We start from the raw sequence: 19924 nt of genomic DNA on the forward strand, positions 1-19924 counted from the left end.
GTGTCAGGGCACAGCACGAAACGCAGCAGCCGGACGGCACCAAAGAGCCTTTCCTTTATTACAGGAGAATTGGTGCAAAGGCGCGGATGAACCTCTCCGGTGCCGTTTCGGTCTGGGCACCCCCAGCCCCGCTCCCAGGCAGGCCAGGGGGGCGCGCCCGGGGGTGGCCCGGTCGCCTCTTTCCGCCTCCGTCGGTGACTCGGGTGGGGTGAGTTGGGCAGGAGGACTTGGATAGCAAATGCCTCCGTGGAGTTTTCCCTCCTGCCCTGGGCTCCGTGCCTGGAATCTGACAATTCAACTGGTTCTTGCACCTCGGGTGCTGGAAGTGTTTTGCCCTCAGGCTGAAGCGAAAGCTGGGAGCCGAGCAGATAGATGAAAAGCTTTAATTTTATACTGCCTGTAACTTCTTTTCCCTGCCTGTAACTGTGCTGGATTCGCTCGTGAAGAGAGAGCGATGGGGGAGTTCTGCAACCTTCCCGTCGCCCTCTCCCCGTTCCCGGGCAGCGGCCGCGTTATTTGCGCTTGTTTCGGACCCGCCGCTTTTCTGCGCTCCAGAAAAAGTTTTTTAACGCGTCCAGGTAATCCCCAAAGCGCTTGTTCGTTACGTTTCCATGGGGAACTCACACAGGGCAAGACGTACACGGTGATTTTTAGGGACGGGGAATTAAACGACCGAAGAGACTTTCATGCGACAACGCTTTATCACACGCCTCCCGCGGCCAGGGCACACCGGTGTCTGGTGATGGACAGGAAAAGTGTTTCAAAAACGAAATCCCTTCCGGGCACTGTGAAGTCTGGGCTGCTTCGAAGGACAAGGGCGGCGGGGACTTTGTCCCTATCTGCCTTCCCCGGGCAGAGGGTTCCCACTGGCTCCGGTGGGAACGGGAGCAGCCCTTGGCCGGGAAGCCCGAAACTGCCGCAAGATTTCAGGGTGTTTGCGGCTTGTCTGTCCGCACGATGTTTTCCAGAGGAGATAAAAGGTCTGACTTCTCGGATACTTCCTGCTGGCCGTGTAAAATGCGATCCGTCTTGCGATGTCACCGTGCGCGCTTGGCGCTCCTCGGGAGCCCGGGGGGGCCGCGCCGGGCCGGGACAGCGGGCAGGGCCGGCCGGGGGGGGCGGGTCACGTTTAACATGAGACGATGTTTGGGCTTTATTTGTCTTAAAAGTGTTCTGTCCTCGCCCGGTCACACCCGCAGAGGTGCGGGACCGGCCGCGTTCCAGGTATTGCCCTGCTCGGGGGTGCCGGCTCAGCCCCGCCGGGCTGCGGCAGGTTTTGTCCGGGGACTGCACCTTCCCCCGGGGCTCCCGCAGCATGATCCGTGCCGGACCCTACCCTCTGGAAAAGCCCCTTCCTGAGGGACCAGCTCCGCCGAGACGGATGGGAGGATGAACCCGGGCGAGTAGAGTTACAGAGCCGTGACCCCCGGCTCCTCTTTGGCGTCTCCCGGCCGTGTCCCCTTTGCTCCCAGCCTGTGACCCACAGCCGGAGAGCCATGAAATCGGCTGTCCCCGGCGAGCCGCGGCCGGGAGCGGTGTGTGTTCCTGTCCCCTTCCCTGTCCCCGCCGAGCTGCTCCCTCCGCTCCCGCGGGGCCTGGTCGGGATGGCCGCTCTGCCTTTCCTGCCTGTCCCCTTGCTCCAGAAAAGCGAATTCCCGCTTCGGCCCCGCTTTTTTTTTTGCCGCACTTGGCGCTGGGCTGCCCCGAGGGAGCCTCCCCGCTGTCCTGGAAAATGCCCCAGCGCTCCCCAGGGTGACGCTCCTGGTGGGAGAGCCGCGCCTCTTTCAGGTAATAATAATTTCAAAAAACCACAACAACCCTTCCTCAAATGCCGGCATCCCCTCCAAATTCAACAAACCAACAACTACCAAAATTTAAAAAAAAAGAAAAAAAAAAAGAAAGGAAGGAATAGCCCCCCCCGCTACCGCGGAGCTCTCGGACCCGCGATTATTTTTGCCCTGAGGGGCGCGTTTGGCAGAGCCGGTTCCTCCTTTCCTACTCCTGAATCCCGCAAACGGAGGCATCGGGAAAAGCTCAGCCCCGCCGGGGCTCCCGGACGATTAATGGCGGGAGCAGGATCAGGACTTTGAGCCGGGTTTGGTTTTTTTTTTGGAAGCGGGGAAATTATCCATTGTTGGGTTTTGTAAAGGTCTGACGGGGAATGGATCGATTTCTCTGAATTGTTCCATTTTTGCATCCTCTCCGGAAAGCAAAATCTCCGGGTGCTCCCGCGGCTTCTTTTACAAAAAGAAAGCATTTGAGAAGAAATGCCTGCAAAATTAAAATAGATAAGAAAGAGAAACCGGTAAACACACGCACGAGAAAGGGTTTTCATCAGCCTGACGAATGTGTAATTTACTGCATATAAAACACAGAAATTTCAAGTCCATGGCAAGAAGAAAAGGGTAGAAAGAAACGAAAACCTTGTAAAAGTTCTTCTAAATGTTTACTTTTTTTTTCCTATTCTGGGTAAAATTTTCAAGTTTTGGATATCTTCGAGAGTTGTTGTTGTTGTTGTTATTATTATTATTTCAAAGGAATGTCGCACAAATAAAACCAGATCTGAATTTTTATTCCCTAAATTTTGCATTAATTATCAGCCCGTTTTTCAGCGGTAGAGGGGGAAGCACCTTTTAAACGGCAGCCTTTATTTTTTTTCGTCTTGGAGCCCCGGCAATCCAAGAAAAAGAACCGGAGGAAAGGAGGGAAAAGTGCCTCGGTGCTTTCTTCCCTGCCAGCTCTGTGCGATCCCTGCCCGGATCAAGCCCAGCCGCCGCCTTTTCTATTTGCCAATTGAAGGGCAAAAAAATCCAAGTGAAACGCACAAAACGTTAATCGCCCTTTAATTTCGCGGGCAGGGTTTATTTGCTGTAGAATCGAAAGGGTTTGGGGTTGGTTGGTGCCACTTTCTTACTCTTTTGTCCTCTCTTCTCCCGGGCGGTCCTCGAGAGTTACTTATGGTTTTTAATTACATCGCATCTTCCGTCCCTGGAATCTAAAATTAGTGAGAGGAGCCGGCGGGAGCCGCGCTGTTTTTGGGAAGGGGGGATCCGCGGGAAGGGATGAATCCCGAGGAGCTGCCCGGGAGAAGGGACTGCTGGATCTTGGCTTTGGGATGCGGGGCTCTGTGTCACCCAGTGGTGTCTGGGGCAGGGGGGCAGCAAGAATCCTTCAGAGCTGATTTTGTAAGCCAGGACAGGGATCTCCAGCCCCTGTTTGTGTAATTGCTGTGCTCAGTTTCCCTGCAACCCCCGGCTGAGCATCTCCAGAGCTCTGCAGCTCCAGGGTTATGTGCAGGAGTGCACATTCCTGGGGCAGCACCTGCTGCAAGTGGAGGGAAGAGAGAGCACGGGGGTGATGGTGCTGGAGAAACACCACTGGGGCCCCATCTCCAGGGCCTGTGTCTCCAGCTCTCTCATTTGGGAAAAGGTCTCCGGGGAGACACTGCAGCTTTTTGGGGCACCTTCACGTTTAAGGTTAGAGCTGCAGTCAGAAAAGATCCCTTCCTCTCATTTCTGTTGTGTTTCTGACCCCGGCCCAGCGCAGTTTTAATGTGCAGCCTTGATCAGAGCTCAAGAGGACATTTCCTCCTCCAGTGTTTCTCTGGGCAAAGAGGCACCAACAGATTTTTTCCATAATGATGAAAACATCTGGCCGTCTCCGAGCTGTCAGGCTCTGCACTGCTTCTTCCCAGATGCCTTCCCCCCTCCAGCCCTGCAGCTGCCCCAGCACAGCCCCTCTGTGTCCAAGGAATTCCCGACCTCCAGCTCCGGGATACTCAACACTGTCCACACAGGGGGACTGGCTCCTCCAGGATTCTCATTCCCTGGCTTTGGATTTTAGGCACAGCCAGCCCAGGGAGGTGGAAATCTCTACCCTGAATTATTTTCTGAGGCTTTTTCCCTTCACTGTGTCCAACAGAAGTTGTTTTCACCACTACCTCTGTATGTGTAGTTCAGGATTAGCTGCTCCATGGTTTACATCCTGGAATGAGGGGAGATCCATGCTTTCAGCCAGGATCTTCACTGTCAAATGTGCTTTGGTAAAAACGTGCCCTTGGTTTTGTGTGTGTCAGAGCTGGATCATATATCCACTTGAAAAAAAGTTAAAAGATAATAAACTCCCCAAAGAGAAATAAGGAAATATGTAAGCACTGATTCAATAACATCTTAAAGTGCTGGTTAAATTTTAAATATCTGAGTTACAAGGATCACTCATGTGCTTGAACTTTTATAACAGAACTGAGGTGAAAAATCGGAAACTTTATTCACATATTGTGATTTAAAGGAAAGAAAGTCATGAAAGTGAACTGCTCCTGGAAAGTGAACAAAGGTACATCCAAGTGGAATGGCTGAAAAAATAAATACGTTCTTAGACCACAAGAAAACACTCTGAAAGATGCATTTGGCTCCAAGTAGTCAGAGCAGCCTGAGCCCTGTCTAGAGCAACTCTCAGGATTTCAGCATATAAAAGGAAAGGGGGCGATGTCCTATGTTTAAAAATACGACTTTACTTAGTCCCAGGGAAGAATAAACAAAGCAAAGGCAAAATCCTCAATGTCTCTAGAGGAAAAAAAAAAAAGTGTTTAACCACAATTCTAAACTATCCTTTTTCCCCGTCCCTTCCCACTTTTTAAAAAATGGACAAATAACAGCCAAGCCCCTGAGCCTTGTGTCATATTCCAGCCTCTCCAGCTTCACTCTCATTGATGCCAAAGTTCATGGAAGAACAATAATATTTACAAAATACGAACCTGATCCAGTAGTTCACATTTAGGCAATGTTCTCCACTGAAGGTGATGGAAGATGTGGCAAAACAGTGGAAAATCCCCACGTATCTCCTGTCCTGGGAACTTCAATTCCATCAGGGATGTGAAAGCTCTGCTGGGCTGATCCTTGGCTGTGTTGGTGCTGAGGATTTCGGTGTTGTGGAGGAAGAGGCAATGGGCTGGGTAACTCCATGGTGGAGATCTAATGGCTAGAGAGTGTATCCTGTCCTCATTCCCACCGCATTTATTCTGAATGACTCGTTAGCATTAGCTGGATTAAAGTTCCAGTAGGATAAAATGTCCTGCAACAGGGATTTCTGCTCTATGTTTTGAGGGCAGTAAATGCTGTTGTCTCTGAGCACTTTTTTATTGTAAGCTCCACTAGCCCTGGGGTAAATCCTCATTTTGAAAAAGCCCCTTGTATGACTGGAGTCACTCTGAGCAACATTTTATGTGTATGACACGTGAGCAGAAGTGAGGGGAAAGGGACACTGTGCGAGCTGCAAAGTCAGGCCCTCGGCACTCAGGATGTGACTCTGTTGTGTACGTTCGCTGTCAGGCTTTTGGGTTCATTTCAGCTTTGCCTTTTTGCCCTAAAGCCTGTGTCTCCCAAAGTGCACAGGATGCGCAGTGCTTGTGCAGCAAATAACAATTCAATATTTAGTTTTGTCCCTGCTGTTGAGCTCCCAGCCTTGTTCCTAAACCTCAGAGTTTTTCAGTTCCTCTTTCGTTTCAGGGATGTGCAAGTGCTCAGAAGGTATGAGAGGTTCTGCCTTTGCCTATCCCATGTATGGGGAGGAAATAACCCAGGAGTTTTACCCCTGGATTTAAGGTGCAGAGTTTGAGGTTAAAAGCATCCATGGATTTAGAGACGGTTGCAGTGGGAATAAAAAGAATTTTGGAGGTTAAAAGATGCTACAGTATTCCAGACATGGAGAAAACCTGGAGAAATTGCTATTTAGTGGAGAGTAACTTGATTATGTTCAGGTGATTCTCATGTAGATGACAAAAATCCTGGTCCTATTACAAAGGTCAAATCTTTTCCTAAATGTGCTACAGTTGCTCAATGCAAAAATCCCCAGGATTTTTCTGATGAGTTGTTCTCCAGCCTTGCTCTCCCCTGGGGTTAAAAAAACCCCCCAAAACAACTGGGAAGATACAAGTTCCAAAAAAGGCAGATACCTTTTGGCTCAGCTGCTAAAAAGTGCTCAGCAAGTGAAAATAATGGAAATATGAGGCAAGTCTCCATTAGGTGGAGGGCCAGGGATGAGATGCTTCTCCATCTGGCCAGCTTGGAAAGCTTTTGTGCATGAAACAGGCAAAAAAAGAGGAGTTTGCCTTGGGTAAAAGCCTGAACTGATAGTTTACAAATTGTCCTCCCACTCAGGCAGCCCCTTTTTTTGGGATGAGAAAATCTGCTGCAGACAGGTGCCACCAACACCTGCATCTGCTCCATCTACAGACACTTGGACAGTTCTAAAGCTGGAAAAAAGTGGAGCTCCTTGCTTGCTTTTTTGTTTTCTTTCCATTTTGTAAATTTGAATCCATCTAATTAGGGTTCTCCAAATGAACAGTCCATTTGCAGAAACTTGCAGCATCCTGCCTTACTGCTTTTTACAGGGAATGCTATCTCAGCCTGCTCGGTATCAGCTCTGTCTGCTTTGGGACACCCCATCCTTGGAGTGGCTTCACTTTTATCAGTTGTGGTGGGACATTTTTCTGCTGGGAAAGGCTGTCCTTGGGAACAGAAGCTGCTACCTCATCAGAAAGCTGTGAGGTGGGCCCTCACTTGATTAACTCAGACTTGATGTGAGCGCGGGGGCAATTCCGCGACCAAAACACCAACGCATCCTGTCAAACCCATCCCTTTCTCCTTCCTGCCATCCAAGGCTCGAGATAAGCAGCAGTGAGATGTCTGTCTGGCTGATGGAACCAGCAGTTTCTGGTTTAATCCATGCTGGGCTACAGCACAAGTGTCTACCAAGGATCACAGAGTATTATGTTTTATACAATACTTGCTGGTGGGTAAATTTAGAGTTGACAAGTCCCTTCCACAATTGGAGGACTCAAGGACAGTCCTATCAGGTGGCAACTGGCTGGGGGAGTATTTATAATCCATTTGCTGACTGGAATTAATATGAATCTGTCATCCCTTGTGCCACTTGGGAAACCACGTAAGGGAGGGCTGATGGTGCCAATAGCTGTGGGAGATCTTTTCTGGCAATAGCTGGACGTGTTTTTCCCAACTGATTTCAGAAAAAGTTGTCACTGAGATAAAGCACTGTCTGGATCCTCTGTTTTCTGAGCCCTGCAGACTTGGGGAAACAGGACATTTGACACGGGTGGTAGATTGTGGTGTGGGGGCAGCCAAGGCACAGCTGGCGTGTCCGAGGAGCTGACAGCTGTCTGGGGAGCAAACTCAGAGCTTCTGTCAGTGCAGAGCAGCATCTCCTGCTTCTGGCTGAGTTCAGCAGGTAATGCTCCCTGTTATCTGTGCCCACATACAGGGAACTGGGACTTCCTCTGTTCTAATCAGGTGAAACACAGCCTGGGCAGCTTCTTCCAAGGAAGGGACATCCTTGGCTCCTTTCTTTTCAGCTGGAGCCACACATTCCCCCAGTTTCCCATACCTGTTTGATATGAATGCCTTGATGGAGTTCCTTACCTTGACCATTTGATTTTTGTGTGTGTTAAAAACAGCTGTGAGCGTTATCCACGGGAGTTCCCTACAACGCTGTGCTCCTACAAACACCCGAGTGCTTCTGCTCAGCAGCCGCTGCTGGGCTGGAGCTGCGGCTCCTTGGGAGCAGTGAAAGCTCTGTACAGAGGTCTCCTGACAAAGAACATCCTTTGGCTTTGCAGCTGGGGGAGCCTGGGTTAATGTCTGTGCTCCAACATCCCCAGCACTCGTCCTCCTCTGATGGAAAAGCTGTTCCAGGATGTGGAGCAAATCTCAGCCTGATGTACCTGCAGGTGGAGCTTAGACTTCCTACATTAGTAGATGTAAGAAATGACAATAAGAGTTGGGACTGTTATAGCTGAAAGGAATTTTATCAAGTAATAATTTCTCACGGGTTTTGATGTTTATTTTTGCATTTCATTGTATTCACAAAGGCAGAGAGACTCCCTCCTTCTTTTCCTCTACTCAGACCCAAACCTCCTTTCCTTGGAAGTGTGGTTTAGCCACATTTTATCTCCGAGCAATAAAAGCCAATTTATTTTTAATCCATTGATAACACACTCCAAGACCAGCCACCCAAATTTTGGACATGGAAAGAGGAGACCTTTAAGAAAAAAGTTTTATTCAGTGAGAGTTTCCTGGAGACTTTTCTGAGGAATAACAGGAGGCTGGTGGCATTCCCTAGGGATCTGTGTGGTGTCCTCTGCCTGATCCTCTGGTGACCCTGGAGAGCCCAGCTCCCCCTCCTCCTGCTGATGCTCTCCCCAGGCCGTGGCTGTGCAGCTCCTTGCCCATCCCAGATGGACACAGCCAGGTTTCAGAGCTCAGTCACGAGGGACATTTGGAAAAAAGATCAGAAATCTGGCCTGAAGTTTCCAAGCAGGGAATTAGGTTTCATTTCCTATTTTCTGCCCTCAGACTGGGCGGAACTGGGACTGGAGGCAGTGCAGGTCACTGGAGGAGCCCTTTTGTTCCCCTGCCTGTGTCTCCAAGGCTCTGTGTGTGCACTGGTGCCTGAGTTCAGGCACTACAGCTTAGTTCTTAAAAGTTTCAGATGTCTCTTCTAAAATGAACACAGGCAGAATTGTTCTTCTTTTAGGATAGTCTTTCTAGACTCCCACACCCTCCTGAAATGGGAAGTTTTGCCCCTGAGACCTCTTAGCTTCTTGCAGAGAGGTTTTACTCTGTTTTTAAAGAAAATTTAATTGACTGTGATTGTGCCTGCTATATCTGAGGAGTGTCTTGCATCTTACAGTTCCAAACAGAAGTTCCTAGGGGTTTTAAATGAGACTTCAGACAGGTTTGATGTGCTCAGGGCAGGTTAAATAACTGAGGATAATATCCAGAATTTACCATTTGGCCTGAGACTGCAGGGAAAGGGATGCAAATCTCTCTAGTTTGGCACATTACATGCACAGAGAGAAAATTGTGCTGTAACCCACAGCTTGCTTCACACCAGATCTTTTCCCTGTCTGAATCTGAATCCAAGCCCACGCACATTTCAGATGAGAACTATATTCTGCATCCCTAAATCACACGAACTGCTGGAAGCTGGCACAGGTTTGTCCCCAAACAGAAACCAGAGAAAAGGCTTCCTTCCAGAAAATCTGTTGCCAGATGGTCATTTTGAGCAGAAGGAAAAGAAGAAAATGTTAAATACTGCTCTGCTTTGAAGAGTGGTTTCGTAAATGCAGCTTCATGCACAGTGATGTTATTGGCTGTTCTTCCCAAAGTAATGTCAAAAGGTGGATGTGTGTAAATTATCTAAGTGTCTGTTCCCTGAAATTCATGGAAAAGACAAATTTAAAACCTGGGACTCTTAAATTCTTCTGTATTGCATCTCCTTTTTATTCTTTTCCTCTGCACAAACCCCATTTCCATGCACCACTCGCTACTGACCATTTCATAGGCCCTGCTGTTCATCTTGGCTTCTTTCCAAGTATTTATTTCTCCTGGTGGTTTTTTCCTGGCATCACAGACAGGTCTGTAATTGCCTGGTTGCTCTCGTCCCCTGCTTTGGAGGACAGACACTGCCTTTGCCCTTTGCCTGCCTGCTGTATCTCACCTGTCCCTCACAAGTTCACTAATGGCCGAGATAACCAGCTCCATGAGTATCCAAGGATAAAATTCCTCTGGGACAGCTGATTAGGAAATATCCCTCTCTCCAGCTGGTTCTGTCCCCACTCAGAATTGAACTGTCCCTGCTGTTGTGGTCACTGTCGATGCTTTAGGTGAGGAGAGGAGCCAAGGCAGGGATTGTTTGTTCCCCTGTGTTTGTTCCCTTGCAGCTGCTGATCCTCTTCTCTGCTCTTTGCAAGGCTGTGAGCAGAGAGGGGTTAAACCACCTTCAGAGGAGCCAGATGGAAAATCAGCAGTGTTCAAATACTGATTAATCAGATTTTATAAAAACAATCAAGCTGTTTTTCCCTGTGTCTGAGCCCCGTTACCCCTGTGAGGGAGGGTTCTGAGCAGGGCCCAGGCTCGGCTCTGTGGGGCCCAGCAATGGCACCAGAGGGACGGGCAGAGACTGATCCCGGGGAGTTCCACCTGGATATGAGGAAAAACCCTTTTTGTGCAGCAAATGAGCCTTGAACAGAGCCCAGAGAGGCTGTGGGGTCTCCTCCCTGGGGATATTCCAGAGCTGTCTGCACACATCCTGTGCCCTGTGCTCTGGGATGGCCCTGCTGGAGCAGGGAGGTGGCACCAGTGACCCACTGTGGCCCCCTCCAACCTGACCCATCCTGGGATTTTGGGATCCCTGCGGCTGCAGCAGCTGCGATGCTTCCCCAGCCCCTTTCTCTTTCCATGAGCAGCGCAAGGTTGCCTTCAAGTGAAAGCAGAAAGGAACTGCAGGGAGGGAGGGATGAGGACTGTGGATATCTGCAATGACTGAAGCAGGTCTGCGAGCTGCACTCTCAGCTGCAGCTCTGGAGCTCGGAGGACAAGAGAGTTTGTGAATAAAAAAGACACAGGAACAAAACCCCACCCCAAGAATTTGATAAAATGTCCATAGCTTTGGTACTCCCGACCAGAATCCGTGGCCTGCACAGCTCCTGAGTTCAGAGAATTTATACCTCTTTCCCACTGCTGCACAGAGATCCCCGAGCTGTGGCTTTGTGGGAAAAGTTGGTGCTGCCAAAAGGAGTCGAAGCTTTGGCTTTGAGGGTCAATACTTGACATGGTGGCTTTTCACAGCCTCCTCTGGTTTTTCTTTAGTAGAAATAAGTTTTGTGCGCACCCACTCTGCCTGACACCAAGGGGCAGATTCTCCCTGAGTGTGCAGAAGGACAAGCTTTATCCCTCCCAGCAACCTGTTCTGCTCTTCTTTTAATGGAGAATTAAAAAACCTGATGTCTTACTGACAGGTAATTTTAATCCATTTGGATTTTTTTTCTCCTAAAAAAAAAATGCAACTAACTTCAGAACCAATGGCCTGAGTGTAACATTGCTGAAAACAGCCTTCTTAAATTTTATTTTCTTTTACTAGAATAGCTCTTGAAATAATATCTCAGAGTGTACTTACCGTTAATATCAAGTTTCAGAGCTCATTGTCCATTTTTTGGAGGTTCTAAATTAATATTATTCCTATTTTAAGTCCTTGCACCTCCTCTGCTGTTACTCTCAGAGTTATACAGGAAATCTGGATACTGACAGGAGAAAGCCAAGCTCCTCTCCAGAAATGATGAGCCCTAACTAGGACTGTCATCAAACAAATTGAAAACCTGCAGCAAACACCTCCAGGTGCTCTGTGCCCTCTCCCCATCCTTGTTGCTTTAAGCAGTTGGGAGGTAGAAGAGTGTGAAGGGTCTTTTGTCCCCCCTGTTGCTCTAAATCCCCGTGGGAGAGAGTGTGGGAATTCTGGGAGCGGGGTACAACATGTTAGAGGTTATTGGGGCCATATTTGACTTTTTAGGCTCTGGACAGGTCACATTTGTTTCCTTCCTGTCGTGGCTGTGCAGGGGAGGTTGGTGGCTGCTGGAGGGCTGAGCTGGGAACAAACTCAAGAAGAGAATTTAGTAGATAATTTGGCTTTAGCTGGGTGCAAAACAGCCTAATGCTGTTTTTCCGTAGGTGGAAAAGGGGCTGTGAGGGCAGAGGAGTTTAACAATAAAATACCGAATCCCACAAACTATTCCCGAGCTCGGTTGTGCTGGGGTTTTTCTGGGATGCCAGATGCCGTAACTCCCCTTCCCTGAGCCAAACCTTCCATCCGTCGCTGTTTTGCTCCTGGCTGTAAGCGCAGGTCCTTCGGGTCCCCCCCCTCCGCGCTGCTGCCTGCCAGGAAGGTGTTTTCCTCCCTCTTGCTGAAGATGGTGCTGCAGAATAGGGAATTGTGGCTCTGGGAGAGGCGTGTGGGTGGGCACTGCTGTGGGGGACAGGACCTCTCCTCCCAAACCGGTCCCCATGGCTCTGAGGGGTGCAGGAGCTGCTGGCAGCACGGGGGGACCCCCTGGCGAACCCCGGGAGAGCTGAGGGTTGGATCTGTCCTTCCTTCCCAGGGAAATCTGACTCCGTGGTGATGCTTCCACCTCCTGCTCCTCACATGTGGGGCTGTCAGGGCACGATGGGTGCAAATCCCTTCCCCACCTTTGCCGTGTTGCTGTGCCTTTTCTGCACCGAGCGCAGGAGTGAAGGCAGCTTTGGTTTGAGCGTGGGGCTGCTCCACATCCAAGGGATTCACTGGCATTATCATGCTTTAAATCAAGATATTCGCGTTTTGAATCCCAGTCCTGTCCCAGACTGATGTGGGATGCAGTTATTTCCTTGCAGGAATCCTGGTTCACAGTTTGCGGTCAGATTTCCTGGCTGATGTGCTCTAGGGAATCTCGTGGCAGCAGTTTAGGATGTGACTGTCCCCAGATCCCCCCGCCTTGTGTTCTTTGGGACAGGACAAGCTGCACTTGCAGGTCTCCAGTCTGAAAACTTGTGGGTTTTTTTTGTGGGGGACAAGCTGACCTTTGCCAATGGCTTCAGCTGATGTACCAAACTCCTCCTGAGAGGGAGGCGTGGGTCCCACGGGGCAGGTTTTGCTTCAGGAATGGTGACCCTCAGCAAAATCCTGTAGGGATCCTAACCTGGCCTGCTCTGTCTGACCAGAGAATGTCAGTCTGAGCCCTAAATACAGCCCTTGCACTGCATTTGTTCTGGGTTTTCTATACCTGTACACATTTACTTTGTTCCACTTACCAAGTGTTTATTTGGATTTTTAGGAGGATGATTTATTCCATAAGAAAATGATGCGTGGCATTTTTTTGTTTGTTTGTTTTCCATTTATTTATTTTATTTTTTTGGCAAGACTTGGTTTTCTTTTGTGATTTATCATGAGATTTATCAGGGCTGAAATGGGAATTCAGAAAAGAAGTCATGAGAAGGAATTATTATCTAAATTAAACTGTCTGATGTGTCAACTACAGATGAAAAATAAAGTGTATAAAGGCCTGTTCTGTGTATAAAGCTGTCTTGTTGAGGTTATTTTTAAGTAGGGAGTGAAATGAAGTATTTTTGCTGGTCAAGGTCTTCACAGTTTTAGTAACATCAGAATATATTTTGGACTTTTTCATGGCTAGAAATGGAAAATAAACTTTCCTGCTTTTCGATTCATTAATTAACACCTAAATGATAATGTACCCCAATCAAACCAATTGAATAAATCAGAATGGACAATTCTGATTGTTTTTTTCCCTACTTGGAGTAAAAGTTACTTTCCTCAAAACTTGAGTTTTTTGGCTTGTTCAAGTCATGGTCTGTGGCTTCCACCATTTCAGCAGTTTGACTTCCCTTTATAACATTGTCATCATGTATAATTTGTGCAATTTTCCTCTGTAGTGCAAAGGATTGCAAGAGATGATGGTATAATTTTGATTCTATTTCTGATATAATTTTAAATTCAAGTAGGCGAAATGAAAAAACCCCAACATTTAATAATTCAATGTACATCTCCACCAAGAGCCCCCACTGGCTGCCTGTGGATAACCCAGCAGGTATTTTCAGGCTGGCACCGGTTTTGTTGGCATTGACCTTGGCTGGGGAGGATTTCTGATTTTCTACCCTCACCCTCATGGCATTTATTCCTGAAGCACACGGCTCTAAAAGTTGTTGTGAGGGGTTTGGACTTTTTCTATCTGAGCCTAAAGGATTCTGCTTCCAAATACTTCTGGAGGTGTTTTCCCAGTGCCCAGGGCTGCAGCCTGGCATGAGGAGACCTGGAGCACCAGGCACTGCTCTGTGTTAATTTTGCAAATTCAGGAGTCCTGCTTGAAACCACCAACCTCCAGGAGGTCCTGGGCCATACCTGAAGCCCCAGGTGGGTGTCTTGGAAAACAAAACACATATCAGCTGGCTCCTCACACCTGTATTTTGGCAACAAACCCCTTCCATCCCTCACTAGGCTTGTGCTACATGGTTTTGGGCAAGTCACTTCTCACTGCTCCTTTCATCCTCGTTTCCAGCGTCACCTCCTTGGCCCAGGGACTCTTGTACCGTGTATTTACCTGGCTGTGAGGAGGAAGACCGAGGGTAATAATCATGTGGGCCAGACCCAGCTGCAGCAGGTCTGACAGGTCCAGCTGGCCAAGCACGGGCTCAGCACGTTCCCTCCTGGTGTGCGCCGGGCACAGCTTGGGCACCGTGCGGGGCAATGCCCACAGCTCCTTCCTGCTTGAAGCTGGGGCTGCCCAAAATCTGGAAATTGGGTAGGACAAGGGACCAGAAAATTGGTGGATGGGTGCGGGAATAGCAGGATGTGGTGGTAGTGGACACAAAGTTATCAGTGTCCTGGCTTTCCCTTCCCTTCCTGCCGGACTTGGCTCTTGGGGCAGTTTTTAGGGACCAGAGCATCCTCCCCTCTGCACCATGCTGTGTGCACAGGCTAAGCCTCATTAGCAGCTCGTTATTAATCACTGGAGAGGTAATGTCTCCGGAGTAATTCCTCTACTTCCTGTGCCTTCCACATAATCCCGGTCCCTCCTTGTAGAGGATGGATGTCCTCAGGGAAGGGTCGAGCTGAGTTTGCCTCTTGAAATACACCCACAGCGAGCAATTTCTGCCGTCAGCTCCACTCTCTTGAAACCCCTGTAAGAGGCAATTGTGGAGCAGCTGAGAGTCCCCATTTGCCTTTTCATCTTTCCATATCTTCTCTGTTCCTCCCCTTTCTGTCTTGTCTGTTCTTACACTTTCCTTTCCACTTGCTCCTTTCCTCTGCCTTCCTTTCTTCCTCATTTTTTCCTCTCTCCTTTCTACCCCCTTCTCTTCCTCTCGCACTCACTGCTGGATATTCTGAGCAGTGACAGCAGCCGCTGGGAGCTGGAATCCAGGGAGATAACAGCACTGCCATGAGAATCAGCCTGCTCAGCTACAATTAGCCCTGCTGGTATCTTTCACCTGGGCAGAGCTGCCTTATCATCACCACTTCTTGGAAAATGAAGGGTCACAGATACCGATCGCAGATAGCACGACTCTGGCATTTCCCTCTGGTTTTCACGTTGCTGGAATCCCTTTCTGGCTCCCTTCTCCCCACGATTAGCTTTGCATCCCTCTGGTTCAGCTGTGCTGCTGCCAGATGGAAAGCAGGCACCGAAGCTTCCCAGCGCTGCACGGCTGGAACAAAGACCCCGGGAAAGTTCACCTGGTGTGGGTGACACCACATCCAGGAAATCCTGTAAGGTCCTGGAGTTCAAAGCCAGAAATAAAATAACACATCAGTGCTCTGGGGCCCCCTTCTGCTAAATCGTTGCCCTGTCTCTGGAAACTATTGAAGGGCATGAGGCAGAAGCAGCTGGGGTTGTTCCTGTGGGGTTGACCCAATCCCACCCTGCTCCCGGCTGATTGTGCAGTTCCTCATGAAGGATGTGGAGATGTGGGCAAATGCTCCCACAGTTTTTTTCCCCACCCTGGATGGGCTTTAGCGTCTGTTTCTAAAGCCCGAAGACAGTGGGGTTGTCCTTCCTGGCCCGTGTTTTGGTGGCAATTTCACCGATCTGATAAAGAGAATCCAGAGCCAGCTTTGTGCTTTTGTGCTGTTGTTTTGTGGGTTGTAAGATTGCAATCAGAATAATTTTTGATTTATCCCAATAGCAGACTTGGGGCACCACCCCTCCTGTGACATCAGTGTGGCCTTGCCAGTGCCACAGGAGGGTCCCTGGGTCTGGCCCTGCTGTTTTTCTGCCAGAGGAGTTAACTGTGACTGTGGGGGTGTGTGTCCTCCAGCATATGAGAGCAGGGCTTGTGCAAGCCTTACTACGGGTGCAGCTGCACCTGTGGCACTGCAGTGGCAGCCGGGGCCTCGTGCAGGGTTGGGGCATCTCCTGGACTGAGCTGACCAGAGCCTTTCATGTGCCGTCCCTCCAGCGAGCTGTGCGTCACCGCAGTGTTACTGCTTCAGCTGCCAGGCACACGCCGTGCCTGCTCCAGAGGGCCACCGCCCTGGAAAAGCCCTGGAAAAGCCCTCCTTTTTCTGCTGGTGTGGCTCCAAAGCGAGCCCTCAGTGGCAGCACCTGGTTTTGTGGCCCCTGAAAAGTTTTCAGTTCGCTCATTTTCTCCTCCCGGAGAGAATTGCTAAGATTGGAGGATACTCGTGGTTTTCTTATGAAGATAAGGATGGGTGTTGCACTGGGGACTTTGTTTTTCCTATAAAGTCTGGGCTTCCCATTTCATCCTCTGCCCTGTCTGTCCTGCCTGTGCCTCGTGCTGATAGACAACACGATCCTCCTGTGAGCTGCCCACAACCCTTTGTCCCGACAGAAGAAAACATAGGTGGATCGCCAGCGGAATGTGAATCCAATAAATTGCAACATTTGGATGTTTATCTGACCTTTGGTGTTTACAAGGCTGGCTGGCCGTGGCACGAGAGAGGGTTTGACCAACTTGTTCGTCAGTTGGACTGAAATGCTGTTCTTGTCTCTGGTCAGTCTGGCAATGCCCTAAGAACAGCTTGTTCCAAGCTCCTAAATGAGTTTATGTGCTGAAATGGCATCATCATGTGTTCTCACTACCGTCCCTGCTCCTTTCTCACTCCACCCTTTCAGGTTTTTGATTTCCATGCTGTTGCTCAGAATAATTGCTATCTTTTCCCCCAAAATGGTATCATCCTGCTACCATTTTCCTTGGAGGAGTACAGCTGTCTTTTCTCCTTTGAAGAGAGGGCCTGACCTTTTTTCCAGGCTGTGCTAAAGCTGTGATATGTGACCAGCAGAAGGAAAGTGTGCGATGGCCAGAATTCAAGCAATAGGGTACATAATGTCATAAACCCTAGGAAACTTTACTGCAGATTTTTAAGAGCAGTTTTCAAGCCTTATCTTTGTCATACTTAAAGCGTTGTACAATTCTGGATTCTGTGGAAAGGCACTATGGATTTCCTGCTTTTCCATGGTTTGCAAATGGGCTGTGCTTAGTGAGTGCTGCATGACAAGCCCGTGCCTCAGATCAGGCATTTCTGAATGTGGGAAGTTTGAGAACAGATTATTTTCAGCCTCATCTGTTTGCTGGTTTTGACAAGACTGTCCCTGATAGGCCTATGGAGTCAGGAAACCTCCAGTGATTAGGCAAAAGCCTAATCCTAATGTCCCGCTATTACCAATGAGATGTTTTATCAGAGGTTTTGATGACCCCAAGATTGGGCCTTTAAATATTATCCCATTCTCCTTCCCCAGCCCTGGGTGGTTGGATGTGGCCAGCTTTCCCCAGTCCATGGCCCACACAGAGCCACAGAACACATCTCCTTTTCCAGGAATCTGCAGAGTCGGCTGCTGCTGCCATGGGCTGCTGGGACCCTCAGGAGCCCTTCCTTGCTGCAGAGCATTTCCAGCCTCCCTGGGCATCCTCTGCCCCCTCCAAGCCATCCTGGCTGCTTTAAATCCCTCTTTCTGTACAGGCTAAAACGCTTTTAATGAGCTTCTGCAGACTCATCATCAGTTAGTGGGCAGCTTTTGGGTCAGCAAGTGTAGGTGGGAGAAAACCACGTAATTCCTGTCGTTGCTGTTGCAAAGCATCTTGTACAGGGAGTTAATGCTGAGTGCCCAGGCAGGCACTACTTCATTTTCTGCATGGGGAGACAAAGGGCAATGTTTCCTTCTGTCAGTGGAATCTTTTTTTGGCCAGGGTTCTCTCCTGTGATACACGGATCAGTAGCCCCAAGGTTGGGGCTTGCTGACAGCCAGGAGCTACTGCAATCATAAATAATAATAATATTTTACAGAAGGCTTCAAGCATGTGCACTGCATCCCTCTGCAAACTGATTTTGTAGTGACTTGGTTTCATGTCAGTTTAGCAAAATGCTGAATGTGCATAGTTCCTCTTCATTTTATCTTAAAATAGGACATCTAAATAAGGAGCTCTGTAGGCCTTTCCCAGTCTCTCCTGGCTGTCAGCTTTCACTGAGCTTCCCCACACCTCCCACTGCATTTTTCTCCAGGGTAGGAAGAGACTCTGCAATGTAAGTGGGATTATTCATGGGTGACAAATGTAGCCCGGTGTGACTGTGGGATATAGAGAAGCAGCTACAAACTGCAGAAAATTTGAGAAATGGAAGCGTGGTTTTTGAAGGGATTTCGTGCCATAACGGCTCAGATAGCAGAGGGCTGATCCTGTGCTGTGTTAAAATGCAGCCTGCTTTTAGCTTTTCCATGACCTGCTGTTTCCAGTGACACCGGGGAAGCTGGTGCTGCCTGTGCCACGGGGGCACTTTGTTCCTGCACTGTGTCAGCCAAGCCAGCCCTGGTTTCAACCCTGCTGAGGTTCCTCTTGCAGAACCACGTCAGGGCTGGTGTCTGTGGTGTCACCAGAGCAGCTGAGATGCATGGCAGAGTATCCAGCCCTTCCCCTGGGGCACTTTCTTCCAGCAGCATACCTTAAAAAAGCCTCCATCCACACGGAGAACCTCACAGCAGACTCTCCAAAGAATGACTTCTTACTTGAAAAGAATTTCTAAATAAACTCCAAGCCACGTTTTTATAGGGAAGGATGGTATTTGCAGAAAAGGTCAAGGCTGTAACAGGCAGTATTCTTGGAGATAGGAATTCTCAGCCCCTGCAGCTTCCCATAATTTGACATGTCTTTCAACTCTCGAGTCCCCATTTCACATTCGCAATCAAGAAAGGTTTTCCTTTCAAAATGCAATGCTCCACTGCCCGGGACCTTCTTCCCATACAGAAAACGTACAGGAGCAAAAATGGTTAGGATTTCACTAATTACAAGGTTATGCTTGGCCCCAACCCTGTGCCAGGACCTGTTGGTGCTGGTGCTGCAGGAAAGACCTGGGAAAGGCTTTGGGAGGCATCGGTGGAACTCCTGCCTTTGGGGGTGTCCAGCTTCCCCCCCCCCGGCATCCCCCCTCCACAATTCAGTTTTGGCTGGGCACAAAGCAGCTGCCCAGGGTGGCTCAGGCTTTGCTCAAGGCTGGAGATGTGCTGATCTTGTCCCTGGGGGAGCAGGCAGCAATTTGTGCCTCGAGCAGGTGTGAGAGAAGCCTTTCCTGCGAGAGTCTCCGAGGGAAGCATGGAAACACGAACATAACTAGCAGTGAAAACTGAGTGGGATTTGTGTTTCTGGTGAGATGTCAGGAAATAGCTTTAAAAATGCTCTGCTGAGAGGCTTCCCAGCAAGCTTTTAACTATTCCCTCACCTGGGAAGATCGCTGGGATGAATTCCTCAGGCGTGACGCAGCATGGAGCTGCTCTGGAGCTGCCTCGGCTCTCCTGGCATCTCCAGGCAAGGGAGGAGAGCGAAGGGCAGTACCTGGGAACCTGGGAAGAGCAGGCAGGAGCGCTGGCAGCAGCTCTGACTCAGCTCACCGTGTGGGCTGACATATGTAAATTGCCATATACATTTGTAAATGTTTTGGTATGCCTGAGCAAGCCAATATCTGGGATTAATTTTGTTCTTTTGGGAGGCAAGACAGGGAGCCCGTGAAGAGGACAAGTCCAAGTGGACCACAAGCATGAATCCTGGTGGGGTTTGTTCAGCTGGCTGAGACCTGTGCGTGGATGTGCATTTGCAGTTTGAATTTTCTGGATTTGGTCTCCCTCGCCTCACTTGTAAAGTGACTCGGAGCAAATTGAACTAAGATCACTCCAGCCTTGAAGCAGCCTTGCATGCTGGTATCAAACATATTTTAGTGGGTTGTGCAATGCAGAATCCTTGCTCTGCAGTCTGCTTTAGTGTTTCTTTTTCTCCCTGTGCTTCTGCACTTTTTAATGTCAGCACTCTGTGACTGACTGTGCTATTTTGTGAGACGTGATGCCCTAAGGGCAGCTGGGGGTCATTTCTCCATCACTAACGTTTGCCACTTTCGGCTACAGAATGCAGGCTCACCATTTTACACGTTAGGAGAGGAAAAATAACTTTTTTGGTTGAAATTGTGGGGAGGATGGTAGAGGCAGAATGCAGCTACCTCAGCTGCATCACAGCCACGGTGAGGAGCAGCTCCTGCAAAAAAAAAAATGCACTGGGTTGTGAATGCCAGTGAAGGGTCCAGCACAAGT

Source organism: Coloeus monedula, assembly GCF_965178545.1.
Source record: "Coloeus monedula genome assembly, chromosome: 15".
Classification (NCBI taxonomy): Eukaryota; Metazoa; Chordata; class Aves; order Passeriformes; family Corvidae; genus Coloeus; species Coloeus monedula.